Source organism: Cryptomeria japonica, unplaced genomic scaffold (assembly GCF_030272615.1).
Source record: "Cryptomeria japonica unplaced genomic scaffold, Sugi_1.0 HiC_scaffold_345, whole genome shotgun sequence".
NCBI classification, from domain to species: domain Eukaryota; kingdom Viridiplantae; phylum Streptophyta; class Pinopsida; order Cupressales; family Cupressaceae; genus Cryptomeria; species Cryptomeria japonica.
In genome coordinates, this window is record NW_026729167.1 from 87,501 (window position 1) to 106,628 (window position 19,128).

A 19,128-nucleotide genomic window follows, 5' to 3' on the forward strand; every position below is an offset into this window, starting at 1 on the left:
AAGTGGGGTTTCGGGCATTACCCTCGAGCCACCTTTCCGTCCGAGAGTTTAGTGAGGCTTTTTACCGTTGCAGCTCCCCATGTCCGAACTGGGGATTTCTGGGTAGGGGCTTCGGGTGCGCATTACTTTTTTGCCCAAGCGTCCAGTGGGGTTTCTGGTGCGCTCCGAAGTGGGGTTATTGGAGCGGCCCCTCTTTTTTTGTCCGAGCGTTTGGTGGGGTTGCGCGCCCTGGTGGGCACCATGGTGCGCACCAAGGAGCGCTCCGAAGTGTGCTCCAAGGTGCGGCGTGCACGAAGTCGGAGCCCGGTTTGCCCCGGGTGCGCACCTCGCGTGCACCTTCGCCGCGGTGGGCACCATGGCGTGCACGAAGTCGGAGCCCGGTTTGCCCCGGGTGCGCACCTCGCGTGCACCTTCGCCGGGGTGGGCACCTCGGCTGGGTTGCGCGCCCTGGTGCGCACCAAGGAGCGCTCCGAAGTGTGCTCCAAGGTGCGGCGTGCACGAAGTCGGAGCCCGGTTTGCCCCGGGTGCGCACCTCGCGTGCACCTTGGCGCGGTGGGCACCATGGCGTGCACGAAGTCGGAGCCCGGTTTGCCCCGGGTGCGCACCCCGCGTGCACCTTCGCCGGGGTGGGCACCTCGGCTGGGTTGCGCGCCCTGGTGCGCACCAAGGAGCGCTCCGAAGTGTGCTCCAAGGTGCGGCGTGCACGAAGTCGGAGCCCGGTTTGCCCCGGGTGCGCACCTCGCGTGCACCTTCGCCGCGGTGGGCACCTTGGCTGGGTTGGGCACCATTGAGCGCTCCGAAGTGTGCTCCAAGGTGCGCACCATGGCCCTCCAAGGTGCGCAGCATGGCGTGCACGAAGTCGGAGCCCGGTTTGCCCCGGGTGCGCACCTCGCGTGCACCTTCGCCAGGGTGGGCACCTCGGTGCGCACACCTTCTCAATGTTTTCTTGCCTTTTCTGGAAATTGGTGAAGGCAGCGCATCAAAGGTGCGCACCTCGGTGTGCTCCGAGGTGCGAACCCGAGAGCGCTCCGAGGTGCCCACGAAGTCGAAAGTCGGGTTAATTGCATTGTTTTCCCCGGGTGCGCTCCGAGGTGCGCAACATCGGTGCGCACCAAGGAGGGCTCCGAAGTGTGCTCCAAGGTGCGCACGATTCGGAGCTCGGTTTGCCCGGGGTGCGCACACCTTGGCTGGGTTGCGCACCCTTTGTGCGCTCCAAGGTGCGCACGAAGTCGGAGCTCGGTTTGCCCCGGGTGCGCACCTTCGCCAGGGTGCGCACCTTGATGCGCACGCCTTGGCTGGGCTGCGCACCTTGGTGGGCGCCATGGTGCGCACCTTTCGTGCGCTCCAAGGTGCGCACGAAGTCGGAGCTCGGTTTGCCCCGGGTGCGCACCTTGGTGGGCGCCATGGTGCACTCCGAGGTGCCCAAGATTGGTGCGCACCAAGGAGCGCTCCGAAGTGCGCTCCAAGGTGCGCAGGTGCGCGCGAAGTCGAAAGTTGGGTTAATTGTCCGGTTTGCCTCGGGTGCGCACCTTGCGTGCACCTTCGCCAGGGTGGGCGCCTTGGTGCGCACACCTTGGCTGGGCTGCGCACCCGGGCGCGCACACCTTGGCACCCGCGTTTCCTTCATTTTAAATTTTTTTTTTTTACAATCTCTCAAGTGGGAAATTCTATAATCTCAACTTTTTTTGCCTTTTCAGGAAACTTTTGAATGGAGCGCATCATTGGTGCGCTCCGAAGTGTGCTCCAAGGTGCGCACCTCTGGTGTGCTCCAAAGCTCTCTCTAGCTGCGTGCACCTGCCCCGGCCGCGCACCCGGCCCCGCCCAGCTTCGCTCACCTGTCCCGGGCGTCTGGTGCGGAACCTTAGAGTAAGAAACATCACCGTGCACCTTGGCCAACGTGCGCGACTCGACCGAGCGCGCACTGGCCGAGGTGCACACCGATTTCACCTGGGTGCGCGCGCAGCACCTCGGGCGCACCGGGGTGCGCGCACAACGCCCGGGTTGCACCGTGGCCTGTGTGCTCGGGGCGCCTCGGGTGCGCGCTCGGTGTCGCCCCCGCGCGCGCGGTAGTGCGGGCAGCGCACCCCGGCCCGGCCCGGCCCCGACGAGAACGCAAACGGGCAAAAGGTTTATTCAAATAGCATTGCGACGCCCGGCGAAAAACTAAAAAAGGGTGCAACACCGGGACTTCCCGGGAGGTCACCCATCCCAGTACTACTCCGGCCCAAGCGCGCTTAACTGCGGAGTTCTGATGGGATCCGGTGCACTAACGCTGGTATGATCGCACCCGTTATGAGCTTGTCGCAGTGTGTACTTAGCAAACCGCGACCCACGTGCGAATCCACCCCGGCCACCCACCCCCGTCGAGGTGCACACCCTCCCTCGCGAAGTGCGCCCCGTTCGCCAAGTGTGAGCCCTGCCCGGGTGCGCGCACCTTGCTAGGGCGTCGGGTGTGCACCCGGCCCGGCCTACGTGCGTGCACCTGGACGGGGCGTCGTGTGCGTGCAGTGTCCCGTCTGCAACGCGGTGCCCACACACCACCTCGGGCGCAACGACCTGCGCTCACATGTGGGCCGAGTGCACCTTGGTGCATGTTCGGGGCGCCTCGGGTGCACGCTCGATCTTGCCCCGGTGCACCAAGGCGCTCGGTTTGCCCCGGGTGCGCACTTGGTGCAAGGTGGGCACCCAAAATAGGGATCAAGCACCAAAACACAAGTTTCGGGATGCAAAATGGGACCCAAGGACCACAAATGCGTTCCAAGACCCATGATGGGTCCACGAGAACAAAAATGTGTTCCGAGACTTAATAAACAAATATTGGGTTTTAGGAGAAGAAACATGCTCTGATGCCCAAAACGAGAATCGACCCCGAAAAGGCCACAGGCCAAAAGTGGGATGCGAGACAAAAAAAAATGGGACCCGAGGACCAAAATTGGGTTCCCAGGTCGAAGACAGGGCAACTGGACAAGAAACGACCTCTAAGGCTCGAAATGAGTCCCGACGACTAAAACTTGACAAGAAGCACCCATCAGGCACCCAACTCGACACCCATGGGATGCCGACCCACCCGGGCTTCCACCTAGCACACCTTGGCACCCACCCACCCTCGCACCCAACCTCGCACCCAACTTAGCACCTTTGAACCCACATTGGCACTCACCCTGACCCTGGCACCTTGGAACCCACATTGGCACTCACCTTGACCCTGGCACCCACCTTTGCACTCACCTTGGGACCCACCCTGGCTCCCACCTCGGCACCCACCCAGACACCCACCTTGGTTCCTTGGCACCCACCTTGGATCCTTGGCACCCACCCCGACACCCACCTTGGCACGCAACTTGGCTACTTGCCACCCACCTTGGCTCCTTGACGCCCACCCCGACAACCACCCCGTGACCTACCCTGGCTAGGGTTGGTGCACACCCACCCTGGTGCCCACCTTGGCACCCACCCCATGACCCACCTTGGCACGCACCTTAGTACCCACCCCGTTACCCACCCTAGGACCCACCCCGTGACCCACCTTGGCCAGGGTGGGTGCCTTGGTGCGCACAACTTGCCTGGGCTGCACACCAGGGCGGGCTCAAGATGGCACCCGCGTTCCGTTTTTTTCACTATCTTTCAAAACGGAAATTTTAAAATCTCGTTTTTTTTTTTTTTTTGCCTTTTCTGGAAATTAGTGAAGGCAGCGCATCAAAGGTGCGCAATGCTGGTGCGAACCCGGGAGCGCTCCGATGTGTGCTCCAAGGTGCGGCGTGCACGAAGTCCGAGCCCGGCTTGCCCCGGGTGCGCACCTCGCGTGCACCTTCGCCGGGGTGAGCACCTTGGCTGGGTTGCGCGCCCTGGTGCGCACCAAGGAGCGCTCTGAAGTGTGCTCCAAGGTGCGGCGTGCACGAAGTCGGAGCTCGGTTTGCCCCGGGTGTGCACCTCGGGTGCGCACCTCGCGTGCACCTTCGCTGCGGTGGGCACCTTGGCTGGGTTGCGCGCCTTGGTGGGCACCATGCAGTGCACGAAGTCGGAGCCCGGTTTGCCCCGGGCGCGCACCTCCGCCAGGGTGGGCACCTTGGTGCGCACAACTTGCCTGGGCTGCGCACCAGGAAGGGCTCAAGATGGCACCCGCGTTCCGTTTTTTTCACTATCTTTCAGAACGGAAATTTTAAAATATCGTTTTTTTTTGCCTTTTCTGGAAATTAGTGAAGGCAGCGCATCAAAGGTGCGCAACGCTGGTGCGAACCTGGGAGCGCTCCGATGTGTGCTCCAAGGTGCGGCGTGCACGAAGTCGGAGCCCGGTTTGCCCCGGGTGCGCCCTGGTGGGCACCATGGTGCGCACCAAGGAGCGCTACGAAGTGTGCTCCAAGGTGCGGCCTGCACGAAGTCGGAGCCCGGTTTGCCCCAGGCGTGCACCGCGGGTGGGCACCTTGGTGCGCATGCCTTGCCTGGGCTGCGCACCAGGGCGGGCTCAAGATGGCACCCGCGTTCCGTTTTTTTCACTATCTTTCAAAACGGAAATTTTAAAATCTCATTTTTTTTTGCCTTTTCTGGAAATTAGTGAAGGCAGCGCATCAAAGGTGCGCACCTCGCTGCCCACCACGGTGCGCAACGCCGGTGGGCACCCGGGAGTGCTTCGAAGTGTGCTCCAAGGTGCTGCGTGCACGTTGTCGGAGCCCGGTTTGCCCCGGGTGCGCACCTCGCGTGCACCTTCGTCGGGGTGGGCACCTTGGCTGGGTTTGCCCCGGCTGCGCTCCGAAGCGGGGTTATTGGAGCGCCGCCTCTTTTTTTGTCGGAGCGTTTGGTGGGGTTTCTCGCATTGGCTCTTCCCAGGCCCGGTTGCCACCCTGGCGCGCACGAAGTCGGAAGTAGGGTTAATTGCCCGGGTGCGCACCTTTGCCAGGGTGGGCACCTTACCTGGGCTGTGCACCAGGGCGGGCTCAAGATGGCACCCGCGTTCCGTTTTTTTCACTATCTTTCAAAACGGAAATTTTAAAATCTCCTCTTTTTTTTGCCTTTTCTGGAAATTAGTGAAGGCAGCGCATCAAAGGTGCGCACCTCGCTGCCCACCTTGGTGTGCTCTGAGGTGCGCACCCGGGAGCGCTACGAAGTGTGCTCCAAGGTGCGGCGTGCACGTTGTCGGAGCCCGGTTTGCCCCGGGTGCGCACCTCGCCTGCACCTTGGCCGGGGTGGGCACCCTGGCTGGGTTTGCCCAGGGTGCGCTCCGAAGCGGGGTTACTGGAGCGCCCCCTCTTTTTTTGTCAGAGCGTTTGGTGGGGTTTCTCGCATTGGCTCTTCCCAGGCCCGGTTGTTGGGTGCGCTCCCACCCTGGCGCGCGCGAAGTTGGAAGTTGGGTTAATTGCCCGGGCGCGCACCTTCGCCAGGGTGGGCACCTTGGTGCGCACACCTTGGCTGGGTTGCGCACCAGGGCGGGCTCAAGATGGCACCAGCATTCCCTTTTTCTCACTATCTTTCAAAACGGAAATTTTAAAATCTCGTTTTTTTTTGCCTTTTATGGAAATTAGTGAAGGCATCGCATCAAAGGTGCGCACCTCGCTGCCCACCTTGGTGTGCTCCGAGGTGCCCACCACGGTGCGCTCCGAGGTGCCCACCACGGTGCGCAACGCCGGTGCGAACCCGGGAGCGCCCCGATGTGTGCTCCAAGGTGCGGCGTGCACGAAGCCGGACCCCGGTTTGCCCCGGGTGCGCACCTCGCGTGCACCTTGGTGCGCACACCTTGGCTGGGTTGCGCGGCCTGGTGGGCACCATGGTGCGCACCAAGGAGCGCTCCGAAGTGTGCTCCAAGGTGCGGCGTGCACGAAGTCCTAGCCCGGTTTGCCCCGGGTGCGCACCTTCGCCGCGGTGGGCACCATGGCGTGCACGAAGTCGGAGCCCGGTTTGCCCCGGGTGCGCACCTCGCGTGCACCTTCGCCGGGGTGGGCACCTCGGCTGGGTTGCGCGCCCTGGTGCGCACCAAGGAGCGCTCCGAAGTGTGCTCCAAGGTGCGGCGTGCACGAAGTCGGAGCCCGGTTTGCCCCGGGTGCGCACCTTCGCCGCGGTGGGCACCCTGGTGCGCACCATGGCGTGCACGAAGTCGGAGCCCGGTTTGCCCCGGGTGCGCACCTCGCGTGCACCTTCGGCGGGGTTGCGCGCCCTGGTGCGCACCAAGGAGCGCTCCGAAGTGTGCTCCAAGGTGCGGCGTGCACGAAGTCGGAGCCCGGTTTGCCCCGGGTGCGCACCTCGCGTGCACCTTCGGCGGGGTTGCGCGCCCTGGTGGGCACCATGGTGCGCACCAAGGAGCGCTCCGAAGTGTGCTCCAAGGTGCGGCGTGCACGAAGTCGGAGCCCGGTTTGCCCCGGGTGCGCACCTCGCGTGCACCTTCGCCGCGGTGGGCACCATGGCGTGCACGAAGTCGGAGCCCGGTTTGCCCCGGGTGCGCACCTCGCGTGCACCTTCGCCGGGGTGGGCACCTCGGCTGGGTTGCGCGCCCTGGTGCGCACCAAGGAGCGCTCCGAAGTGTGCTCCAAGGTGCGCCGTGCACGAAGTCGGAGCCCGGTTTGCCCCGGGTGCGCACCTCGCGTGCACCTTCGCCGCGGTGGGCACCATGGCGTGCACGAAGTCGGAGCCCGGTTTGCCCCGGGTGCGCACCCCGCGTGCACCTTCGCCGGGGTGGGCACCTCGGCTGGGTTGCGCGCCCTGGTGCGCACCAAGGAGCGCTCCGAAGTGTGCTCCAAGGTGCGGCGTGCACGAAGTCGGAGCCCGGTTTGCCCCGGGTGCGCACCTCGCGTGCACCTTCGCCGCGGTGGGCACCTTGGCTGGGTTGGGCACCATTGAGCGCTCCGAAGTGTGCTCCAAGGTGCGCACCATGGCCCTCCAAGGTGCGCAGCATGGCGTGCACGAAGTCGGAGCCCGGTTTGCCCCGGGTGCGCACCTCGCGTGCACCTTCGCCAGGGTGGGCACCTCGGTGCGCACACCTTCTCAATGTTTTCTTGCCTTTTCTGGAAATTGGTGAAGGCAGCGCATCAAAGGTGCGCACCTCGGTGTGCTCCGAGGTGCGAACCCGAGAGCGCTCCGAGGTGCCCACGAAGTCGAAAGTCGGGTTAATTGCATTGTTTTCCCCGGGTGCGCTCCGAGGTGCGCAACATCGGTGCGCACCAAGGAGGGCTCCGAAGTGTGCTCCAAGGTGCGCACGATTCGGAGCTCGGTTTGCCCGGGGTGCGCACACCTTGGCTGGGTTGCGCACCCTTTGTGCGCTCCAAGGTGCGCACGAAGTCGGAGCTCGGTTTGCCCCGGGTGCGCACCTTCGCCAGGGTGCGCACCTTGATGCGCACGCCTTGGCTGGGCTGCGCACCTTGGTGGGCGCCATGGTGCGCACCTTTCGTGCGCTCCAAGGTGCGCACGAAGTCGGAGCTCGGTTTGCCCCGGGTGCGCACCTTGGTGGGCGCCATGGTGCACTCCGAGGTGCCCAAGATTGGTGCGCACCAAGGAGCGCTCCGAAGTGCGCTCCAAGGTGCGCAGGTGCGCGCGAAGTCGAAAGTTGGGTTAATTGTCCGGTTTGCCTCGGGTGCGCACCTTGCGTGCACCTTCGCCAGGGTGGGCGCCTTGGTGCGCACACCTTGGCTGGGCTGCGCACCCGGGCGCGCACACCTTGGCACCCGCGTTTCCTTCATTTTAAATTTTTTTTTTTTACAATCTCTCAAGTGGGAAATTCTATAATCTCAACTTTTTTTGCCTTTTCAGGAAACTTTTGAATGGAGCGCATCATTGGTGCGCTCCGAAGTGTGCTCCAAGGTGCGCACCTCTGGTGTGCTCCAAAGCTCTCTCCAGCTGCGTGCACCTGCCCCGGCCGCGCACCCGGCCCCGCCCAGCTTCGCTCACCTGTCCCGGGCGTCTGGTGCGGAACCTTAGAGTAAGAAACATCACCGTGCACCTTGGCCAACGTGCGCGACTCGACCGAGCGCGCACTGGCCGAGGTGCACACCGATTTCACCTGGGTGCGCGCGCAGCACCTCGGGCGCACCGGGGTGCGCGCACAACGCCCGGGTTGCACCGTGGCCTGTGTGCTCGGGGCGCCTCGGGTGCGCGCTCGGTGTCGCCCCCGCGCGCGCGGTAGTGCGGGCAGCGCACCCCGGCCCGGCCCGGCCCCGACGAGAACGCAAACGGGCAAAAGGTTTATTCAAATAGCATTGCGACGCCCGGCGAAAAACTAAGAAAGGGTGCAACACCGGGACTTCCCGGGAGGTCACCCATCCCAGTACTACTCCGGCCCAAGCGCGCTTAACTGCGGAGTTCTGATGGGATCCGGTGCACTAACGCTGGTATGATCGCACCCGTTATGAGCTTGTCGCAGTGTGTACTTAGCAAACCGCGACCCACGTGCGAATCCACCCCGGCCACCCACCCCCGTCGAGGTGCACACCCTCCCTCGCGAAGTGCGCCCCGTTCGCCAAGTGTGAGCCCTGCCCGGGTGCGCGCACCTTGCTAGGGCGTCGGGTGTGCACCCGGCCCGGCCTACGTGCGTGCACCTGGACGGGGCGTCGTGTGCGTGCAGTGTCCCGTCTGCAACGCGGTGCCCACACACCACCTCGGGCGCAACGACCTGCGCTCACATGTGGGCCGAGTGCACCTTGGTGCATGTTCGGGGCGCCTCGGGTGCACGCTCGATCTTGCCCCGGTGCACCAAGGCGCTCGGTTTGCCCCGGGTGCGCACTTGGTGCAAGGTGGGCACCCAAAATAGGGATCAAGCACCAAAACACAAGTTTCGGGATGCAAAATGGGACCCAAGGACCACAAATGCGTTCCAAGACCCATGATGGGTCCACGAGAACAAAAATGTGTTCCGAGACTTAATAAACAAATATTGGGTTTTAGGAGAAGAAACATGCTCTGATGCCCAAAACGAGAATCGACCCCGAAAAGGCCACAGGCCAAAAGTGGGATGCGAGACAAAAAAAAATGGGACCCGAGGACCAAAATTGGGTTCCCAGGTCGAAGACAGGGCAACCGGACAAGAAACGACCTCTAAGGCTCGAAATGAGTCCCGACGACTAAAACTTGACAAGAAGCACCCATCAGGCACCCAACTCGACACCCATGGGATGCCGACCCACCCGGGCTTCCACCTAGCACACCTTGGCACCCACCCACCCTCGCACCCAACCTCGCACCCAACTTAGCACCTTTGAACCCACATTGGCACTCACCCTGACCCTGGCACCTTGGAACCCACATTGGCACTCACCTTGACCCTGGCACCCACCTTTGCACTCACCTTGGGACCCACCCTGGCTCCCACCTCGGCACCCACCCAGACACCCACCTTGGTTCCTTGGCACCCACCTTGGATCCTTGGCACCCACCCCGACACCCACCTTGGCACGCAACTTGGCTACTTGCCACCCACCTTGGCTCCTTGACGCCCACCCCGACAACCACCCCGTGACCTACCCTGGCTAGGGTTGGTGCACACCCACCCTGGTGCCCACCTTGGCACCCACCCCATGACCCACCTTGGCACGCACCTTAGTACCCACCCCGTTACCCACCCTAGGACCCACCCCGTGACCCACCTTGGCCAGGGTGGGTGCCTTGGTGCGCACAACTTGCCTGGGCTGCACACCAGGGCGGGCTCAAGATGGCACCCGCGTTCCGTTTTTTTCACTATCTTTCAAAACGGAAATTTTAAAATCTCGTTTTTTTTTTTTTTTTGCCTTTTCTGGAAATTAGTGAAGGCAGCGCATCAAAGGTGCGCAATGCTGGTGCGAACCCGGGAGCGCTCCGATGTGTGCTCCAAGGTGCGGCGTGCACGAAGTCCGAGCCCGGCTTGCCCCGGGTGCGCACCTCGCGTGCACCTTCGCCGGGGTGAGCACCTTGGCTGGGTTGCGCGCCCTGGTGCGCACCAAGGAGCGCTCTGAAGTGTGCTCCAAGGTGCGGCGTGCACGAAGTCGGAGCTCGGTTTGCCCCGGGTGTGCACCTCGGGTGCGCACCTCGCGTGCACCTTCGCTGCGGTGGGCACCTTGGCTGGGTTGCGCGCCTTGGTGGGCACCATGCAGTGCACGAAGTCGGAGCCCGGTTTGCCCCGGGCGCGCACCTCCGCCAGGGTGGGCACCTTGGTGCGCACAACTTGCCTGGGCTGCGCACCAGGAAGGGCTCAAGATGGCACCCGCGTTCCGTTTTTTTCACTATCTTTCAGAACGGAAATTTTAAAATATCGTTTTTTTTTGCCTTTTCTGGAAATTAGTGAAGGCAGCGCATCAAAGGTGCGCAACGCTGGTGCGAACCTGGGAGCGCTCCGATGTGTGCTCCAAGGTGCGGCGTGCACGAAGTCGGAGCCCGGTTTGCCCCGGGTGCGCCCTGGTGGGCACCATGGTGTGCACCAAGGAGCGCTCCGAAGTGTGCTCCAAGGTGCGGCCTGCACGAAGTCGGAGCCCGGTTTGCCCCGGGCGTGCACCGCGGGTGGGCACCTTGGTGCGCATGCCTTGCCTGGGCTGCGCACCAGGGCGGGCTCAAGATGGCACCCGCGTTCCGTTTTTTTCACTATCTTTCAAAACGGAAATTTTAAAATCTCATTTTTTTTTGCCTTTTCTGGAAATTAGTGAAGGCAGCGCATCAAAGGTGCGCACCTCGCTGCCCACCACGGTGCGCAACGCCGGTGGGCACCCGGGAGTGCTTCGAAGTGTGCTCCAAGGTGCTGCGTGCACGTTGTCGGAGCCCGGTTTGCCCCGGGTGCGCACCTCGCGTGCACCTTCGTCGGGGTGGGCACCTTGGCTGGGTTTGCCCCGGCTGCGCTCCGAAGCGGGGTTATTGGAGCGCCGCCTCTTTTTTTGTCGGAGCGTTTGGTGGGGTTTCTCGCATTGGCTCTTCCCAGGCCCGGTTGCCACCCTGGCGCGCACGAAGTCGGAAGTAGGGTTAATTGCCCGGGTGCGCACCTTTGCCAGGGTGGGCACCTTACCTGGGCTGTGCACCAGGGCGGGCTCAAGATGGCACCCGCGTTCCGTTTTTTTCACTATCTTTCAAAACGGAAATTTTAAAATCTCCTCTTTTTTTTGCCTTTTCTGGAAATTAGTGAAGGCAGCGCATCAAAGGTGCGCACCTCGCTGCCCACCTTGGTGTGCTCTGAGGTGCGCACCCGGGAGCGCTACGAAGTGTGCTCCAAGGTGCGGCGTGCACGTTGTCGGAGCCCGGTTTGCCCCGGGTGCGCACCTCGCCTGCACCTTGGCCGGGGTGGGCACCCTGGCTGGGTTTGCCCAGGGTGCGCTCCGAAGCGGGGTTACTGGAGCGCCCCCTCTTTTTTTGTCAGAGCGTTTGGTGGGGTTTCTCGCATTGGCTCTTCCCAGGCCCGGTTGTTGGGTGCGCTCCCACCCTGGCGCGCGCGAAGTTGGAAGTTGGGTTAATTGCCCGGGCGCGCACCTTCGCCAGGGTGGGCACCTTGGTGCGCACACCTTGGCTGGGCTGCGCACCAGGGCGGGCTCAAGATGGCACCAGCATTCCCTTTTTCTCACTATCTTTCAAAACGGAAATTTTAAAATCTCGTTTTTTTTTGCCTTTTATGGAAATTAGTGAAGGCATCGCATCAAAGGTGCGCACCTCGCTGCCCACCTTGGTGTGCTCCGAGGTGCCCACCACGGTGCGCTCCGAGGTGCCCACCACGGTGCGCAACGCCGGTGCGAACCCGGGAGCGCCCCGATGTGTGCTCCAAGGTGCGGCGTGCACGAAGCCGGACCCCGGTTTGCCCCGGGTGCGCACCTCGCGTGCACCTTGGTGCGCACACCTTGGCTGGGTTGCGCGGCCTGGTGGGCACCATGGTGCGCACCAAGGAGCGCTCCGAAGTGTGCTCCAAGGTGCGGCGTGCACGAAGTCCTAGCCCGGTTTGCCCCGGGTGCGCACCTTCGCCGCGGTGGGCACCATGGCGTGCACGAAGTCGGAGCCCGGTTTGCCCCGGGTGCGCACCTCGCGTGCACCTTCGCCGGGGTGGGCACCTCGGCTGGGTTGCGCGCCCTGGTGCGCACCAAGGAGCGCTCCGAAGTGTGCTCCAAGGTGCGGCGTGCACGAAGTCGGAGCCCGGTTTGCCCCGGGTGCGCACCTTCGCCGCGGTGGGCACCCTGGTGCGCACCATGGCGTGCACGAAGTCGGAGCCCGGTTTGCCCCGGGTGCGCACCTCGCGTGCACCTTCGGCGGGGTTGCGCGCCCTGGTGCGCACCAAGGAGCGCTCCGAAGTGTGCTCCAAGGTGCGGCGTGCACGAAGTCGGAGCCCGGTTTGCCCCGGGTGCGCACCTCGCGTGCACCTTCGGCGGGGTTGCGCGCCCTGGTGGGCACCATGGTGCGCACCAAGGAGCGCTCCGAAGTGTGCTCCAAGGTGCGGCGTGCACGAAGTCGGAGCCCGGTTTGCCCCGGGTGCGCACCTCGCGTGCACCTTCGCCGCGGTGGGCACCATGGCGTGCACGAAGTCGGAGCCCGGTTTGCCCCGGGTGCGCACCTCGCGTGCACCTTCGCCGGGGTGGGCACCTCGGCTGGGTTGCGCGCCCTGGTGCGCACCAAGGAGCGCTCCGAAGTGTGCTCCAAGGTGCGGCGTGCACGAAGTCGGAGCCCGGTTTGCCCCGGGTGCGCACCTCGCGTGCACCTTCGCCGCGGTGGGCACCATGGCGTGCACGAAGTCGGAGCCCGGTTTGCCCCGGGTGCGCACCCCGCGTGCACCTTCGCCGGGGTGGGCACCTCGGCTGGGTTGCGCGCCCTGGTGCGCACCAAGGAGCGCTCCGAAGTGTGCTCCAAGGTGCGGCGTGCACGAAGTCGGAGCCCGGTTTGCCCCGGGTGCGCACCTCGCGTGCACCTTCGCCGCGGTGGGCACCTTGGCTGGGTTGGGCACCATTGAGCGCTCCGAAGTGTGCTCCAAGGTGCGCACCATGGCCCTCCAAGGTGCGCAGCATGGCGTGCACGAAGTCGGAGCCCGGTTTGCCCCGGGTGCGCACCTCGCGTGCACCTTCGCCAGGGTGGGCACCTCGGTGCGCACACCTTCTCAATGTTTTCTTGCCTTTTCTGGAAATTGGTGAAGGCAGCGCATCAAAGGTGCGCACCTCGGTGTGCTCCGAGGTGCGAACCCGAGAGCGCTCCGAGGTGCCCACGAAGTCGAAAGTCGGGTTAATTGCATTGTTTTCCCCGGGTGCGCTCCGAGGTGCGCAACATCGGTGCGCACCAAGGAGGGCTCCGAAGTGTGCTCCAAGGTGCGCACGATTCGGAGCTCGGTTTGCCCGGGGTGCGCACACCTTGGCTGGGTTGCGCACCCTTTGTGCGCTCCAAGGTGCGCACGAAGTCGGAGCTCGGTTTGCCCCGGGTGCGCACCTTCGCCAGGGTGCGCACCTTGATGCGCACGCCTTGGCTGGGTTGCGCACCTTGGTGGGCGCCATGGTGCGCACCTTTCGTGCGCTCCAAGGTGCGCACGAAGTCGGAGCTCGGTTTGCCCCGGGTGCGCACCTTGGTGGGCGCCATGGTGCACTCCGAGGTGCCCAAGATTGGTGCGCACCAAGGAGCGCTCCGAAGTGCGCTCCAAGGTGCGCAGGTGCGCGCGAAGTCGAAAGTTGGGTTAATTGTCCGGTTTGCCTCGGGTGCGCACCTTGCGTGCACCTTCGCCAGGGTGGGCGCCTTGGTGCGCACACCTTGGCTGGGCTGCGCACCCGGGCGCGCACACCTTGGCACCCGCGTTTCCTTCATTTTAAATTTTTTTTTTTTACAATCTCTCAAGTGGGAAATTCTATAATCTCAACTTTTTTTGCCTTTTCAGGAAACTTTTGAATGGAGCGCATCATTGGTGCGCTCCGAAGTGTGCTCCAAGGTGCGCACCTCTGGTGTGCTCCAAAGCTCTCTCCAGCTGCGTGCACCTGCCCCGGCCGCGCACCCGGCCCCGCCCAGCTTCGCTCACCTGTCCCGGGCGTCTGGTGCGGAACCTTAGAGTAAGAAACATCACCGTGCACCTTGGCCAACGTGCGCGACTCGACCGAGCGCGCACTGGCCGAGGTGCACACCGATTTCACCTGGGTGCGCGCGCAGCACCTCGGGCGCACCGGGGTGCGCGCACAACGCCCGGGTTGCACCGTGGCCTGTGTGCTCGGGGCGCCTCGGGTGCGCGCTCGGTGTCGCCCCCGCGCGCGCGGTAGTGCGGGCAGCGCACCCCGGCCCGGCCCGGCCCCGACGAGAACGCAAACGGGCAAAAGGTTTATTCAAATAGCATTGCGACGCCCGGCGAAAAACTAAGAAAGGGTGCAACACCGGGACTTCCCGGGAGGTCACCCATCCCAGTACTACTCCGGCCCAAGCGCGCTTAACTGCGGAGTTCTGATGGGATCCGGTGCACTAACGCTGGTATGATCGCACCCGTTATGAGCTTGTCGCAGTGTGTACTTAGCAAACCGCGACCCACGTGCGAATCCACCCCGGCCACCCACCCCCGTCGAGGTGCACACCCTCCCTCGCGAAGTGCGCCCCGTTCGCCAAGTGTGAGCCCTGCCCGGGTGCGCGCACCTTGCTAGGGCGTCGGGTGTGCACCCGGCCCGGCCTACGTGCGTGCACCTGGACGGGGCGTCGTGTGCGTGCAGTGTCCCGTCTGCAACGCGGTGCCCACACACCACCTCGGGCGCAACGACCTGCGCTCACATGTGGGCCGAGTGCACCTTGGTGCATGTTCGGGGCGCCTCGGGTGCACGCTCGATCTTGCCCCGGTGCACCAAGGCGCTCGGTTTGCCCCGGGTGCGCACTTGGTGCAAGGTGGGCACCCAAAATAGGGATCAAGCACCAAAACACAAGTTTCGGGATGCAAAATGGGACCCAAGGACCACAAATGCGTTCCAAGACCCATGATGGGTCCACGAGAACAAAAATGTGTTCCGAGACTTAATAAACAAATATTGGGTTTTAGGAGAAGAAACATGCTCTGATGCCCAAAACGAGAATCGACCCCGAAAAGGCCACAGGCCAAAAGTGGGATGCGAGACAAAAAAAAATGGGACCCGAGGACCAAAATTGGGTTCCCAGGTCGAAGACAGGGCAACCGGACAAGAAACGACCTCTAAGGCTCGAAATGAGTCCCGACGACTAAAACTTGACAAGAAGCACCCATCAGGCACCCAACTCGACACCCATGGGATGCCGACCCACCCGGGCTTCCACCTAGCACACCTTGGCACCCACCCACCCTCGCACCCAACCTCGCACCCAACTTAGCACCTTTGAACCCACATTGGCACTCACCCTGACCCTGGCACCTTGGAACCCACATTGGCACTCACCTTGACCCTGGCACCCACCTTTGCACTCACCTTGGGACCCACCCTGGCTCCCACCTCGGCACCCACCCAGACACCCACCTTGGTTCCTTGGCACCCACCTTGGATCCTTGGCACCCACCCCGACACCCACCTTGGCACGCAACTTGGCTACTTGCCACCCACCTTGGCTCCTTGACGCCCACCCCGACAACCACCCCGTGACCTACCCTGGCTAGGGTTGGTGCACACCCACCCTGGTGCCCACCTTGGCACCCACCCCATGACCCACCTTGGCACGCACCTTAGTACCCACCCCGTTACCCACCCTAGGACCCACCCCGTGACCCACCTTGGCCAGGGTGGGTGCCTTGGTGCGCACAACTTGCCTGGGCTGCACACCAGGGCGGGCTCAAGATGGCACCCGCGTTCCGTTTTTTTCACTATCTTTCAAAACGGAAATTTTAAAATCTCGTTTTTTTTTTTTTTTTGCCTTTTCTGGAAATTAGTGAAGGCAGCGCATCAAAGGTGCGCAATGCTGGTGCGAACCCGGGAGCGCTCCGATGTGTGCTCCAAGGTGCGGCGTGCACGAAGTCCGAGCCCGGCTTGCCCCGGGTGCGCACCTCGCGTGCACCTTCGCCGGGGTGAGCACCTTGGCTGGGTTGCGCGCCCTGGTGCGCACCAAGGAGCGCTCTGAAGTGTGCTCCAAGGTGCGGCGTGCACGAAGTCGGAGCTCGGTTTGCCCCGGGTGTGCACCTCGGGTGCGCACCTCGCGTGCACCTTCGCTGCGGTGGGCACCTTGGCTGGGTTGCGCGCCTTGGTGGGCACCATGCAGTGCACGAAGTCGGAGCCCGGTTTGCCCCGGGCGCGCACCTCCGCCAGGGTGGGCACCTTGGTGCGCACAACTTGCCTGGGCTGCGCACCAGGAAGGGCTCAAGATGGCACCCGCGTTCCGTTTTTTTCACTATCTTTCAGAACGGAAATTTTAAAATATCGTTTTTTTTTGCCTTTTCTGGAAATTAGTGAAGGCAGCGCATCAAAGGTGCGCAACGCTGGTGCGAACCTGGGAGCGCTCCGATGTGTGCTCCAAGGTGCGGCGTGCACGAAGTCGGAGCCCGGTTTGCCCCGGGTGCGCCCTGGTGGGCACCATGGTGCGCACCAAGGAGCGCTCCGAAGTGTGCTCCAAGGTGCGGCCTGCACGAAGTCGGAGCCCGGTTTGCCCCGGGCGTGCACCGCGGGTGGGCACCTTGGTGCGCATGCCTTGCCTGGGCTGCGCACCAGGGCGGGCTCAAGATGGCACCCGCGTTCCGTTTTTTTCACTATCTTTCAAAACGGAAATTTTAAAATCTCATTTTTTTTTGCCTTTTCTGGAAATTAGTGAAGGCAGCGCATCAAAGGTGCGCACCTCGCTGCCCACCACGGTGCGCAACGCCGGTGGGCACCCGGGAGTGCTTCGAAGTGTGCTCCAAGGTGCTGCGTGCACGTTGTCGGAGCCCGGTTTGCCCCGGGTGCGCACCTCGCGTGCACCTTCGTCGGGGTGGGCACCTTGGCTGGGTTTGCCCCGGCTGCGCTCCGAAGCGGGGTTATTGGAGCGCCGCCTCTTTTTTTGTCGGAGCGTTTGGTGGGGTTTCTCGCATTGGCTCTTCCCAGGCCCGGTTGCCACCCTGGCGCGCACGAAGTCGGAAGTAGGGTTAATTGCCCGGGTGCGCACCTTTGCCAGGGTGGGCACCTTACCTGGGCTGTGCACCAGGGCGGGCTCAAGATGGCACCCGCGTTCCGTTTTTTTCACTATCTTTCAAAACGGAAATTTTAAAATCTCCTCTTTTTTTTGCCTTTTCTGGAAATTAGTGAAGGCAGCGCATCAAAGGTGCGCACCTCGCTGCCCACCTTGGTGTGCTCTGAGGTGCGCACCCGGGAGCGCTACGAAGTGTGCTCCAAGGTGCGGCGTGCACGTTGTCGGAGCCCGGTTTGCCCCGGGTGCGCACCTCGCCTGCACCTTGGCCGGGGTGGGCACCCTGGCTGGGTTTGCCCAGGGTGCGCTCCGAAGCGGGGTTACTGGAGCGCCCCCTCTTTTTTTGTCAGAGCGTTTGGTGGGGTTTCTCGCATTGGCTCTTCCCAGGCCCGGTTGTTGGGTGCGCTCCCACCCTGGCGCGCGCGAAGTTGGAAGTTGGGTTAATTGCCCGGGCGCGCACCTTCGCCAGGGTGGGCACCTTGGTGCGCACACCTTGGCTGGGCTGCGCACCAGGGCGGGCTCAAGATGGCACCAGCATTCCCTTTTTCTCACTATCTTTCAAAACGGAAATTTTAAAATCTCGTTTTCTTTTGCCTTTTATGGAAATTAGTGAAGGCATCGCATCAAAGGTGCGCACCTCGCTGCCCACCTTGGTGTGCTCCGAGGTGCCCACCACGGTGCGCTCCGAGGTGCCCACCACGGTGCGCAACGCCGGTGCGAACCCGGGAGCGCCCCGATGTGTGCTCCAAGGTGCGGCGTGCACGAAGCCGGACCCCGGTTTGCCCCGGGTGCGCACCTCGCGTGCACCTTGGTGCGCACACCTTGGCTGGGTTGCGCGGCCTGGTGGGCACCATGGTGCGCACCAAGGAGCGCTCCGAAGTGTGCTCCAAGGTGCGGCGTGCACGAAGTCCTAGCCCGGTTTGCCCCGGGTGCGCACCTTCGCCGCGGTGGGCACCATGGCGTGCACGAAGTCGGAGCCCGGTTTGCCCCGGGTGCGCACCTCGCGTGCACCTTCGCCGGGGTGGGCACCTCGGCTGGGTTGCGCGCCCTGGTGCGCACCAAGGAGCGCTCCGAAGTGTGCTCCAAGGTGCGGCGTGCACGAAGTCGGAGCCCGGTTTGCCCCGGGTGCGCACCTTCGCCGCGGTGGGCACCCTGGTGCGCACCATGGCGTGCACGAAGTCGGAGCCCGGTTTGCCCCGGGTGCGCACCTCGCGTGCACCTTCGGCGGGGTTGCGCGCCCTGGTGCGCACCAAGGAGCGCTCCGAAGTGTGCTCCAAGGTGCGGCGTGCACGAAGTCGGAGCCCGGTTTGCCCCGGGTGCGCACCTCGCGTGCACCTTCGGCGGGGTTGCGCGCCCTGGTGGGCACCATGGTGCGCACCAAGGAGCGCTCCGAAGTGTGCTCCAAGGTGCGGCGTGCACGAAGTCGGAGCCCGGTTTGCCCCGGGTGCGCACCTCGCGTGCACCTTCGCCGCGGTGGGCACCATGGCGTGCACGAAGTCGGAGCCCGGTTTGCCCCGGGTGCGCACCTCGCGTGCACCTTCGCCGGGGTGGGCACCTCGGCTGGGTTGCGCGCCCTGGTGCGCACCAAGGAGCGCTCCGAAGTGTGCTCCAAGGTGCGGCGTGCACGAAGTCGGAGCCCGGTTTGCCCCGGGTGCGCACCTCGCGTGCACCTTCGCCGCGGTGGGCACCATGGCGTGCACGAAGTCGGAGCCCGGTTTGCCTCGGGTGCGCACCCCGCGTGCACCTTCGCCGGGGTGGGCACCTCGGCTGGGTTGCGCGCCCTGGTGCGCACCAAGGAGCGCTCCGAAGTGTGCTCCAAGGTGCGGCGTGCACGAAGTCGGAGCCCGGTTTGCCCCGGGTGCGCACCTCGCGTGCACCTTCGCCGCGGTGGGCACCTTGGCTGGGTTGGGCACCATTGAGCGCTCCGAAGTGTGCTCCAAGGTGCGCACCATGGCCCTCCAAGGTGCGCAGCATGGCGTGCACGAAGTCGGAGCCCGGTTTGCCCCAGGTGCGCACCTCGCGTGCACCTTCGCCAGGGTGGGCACCTCGGTGCGCACACCTTCTCAATGTTTTCTTGCCTTTTCTGGAAATTGGTGAAGGCAGCGCATCAAAGGTGCGCACCTCGGTGTGCTCCGAGGTGCGAACCCGAGAGCG

At 63.8% G+C, this 19,128-nt stretch overlaps 3 non-coding genes across 3 annotated transcripts; all 3 read right to left on the reverse strand.

Moving 5' to 3' along the window:
- Positions 1-2,170: 2,170 nt before the first annotated feature.
- Positions 2,171-2,289, reverse strand: LOC131870729 (5S ribosomal RNA). Its single transcript, XR_009369033.1, has one exon. It is a non-coding gene; the product is annotated as a 5S ribosomal RNA (ribosomal RNA).
- Positions 2,290-8,204: 5,915 nt separating this feature from the next.
- Positions 8,205-8,323, reverse strand: LOC131870730 (5S ribosomal RNA). The gene has a single exon (XR_009369034.1). It is a non-coding gene; the product is annotated as a 5S ribosomal RNA (ribosomal RNA).
- A 5,915-nt stretch (positions 8,324-14,238) lies between these two features.
- Positions 14,239-14,357, reverse strand: LOC131870731 (5S ribosomal RNA). Its single transcript, XR_009369035.1, has one exon. It is a non-coding gene; the product is annotated as a 5S ribosomal RNA (ribosomal RNA).
- Between the last annotated feature and the right edge of the window lie 4,771 nt (positions 14,358-19,128).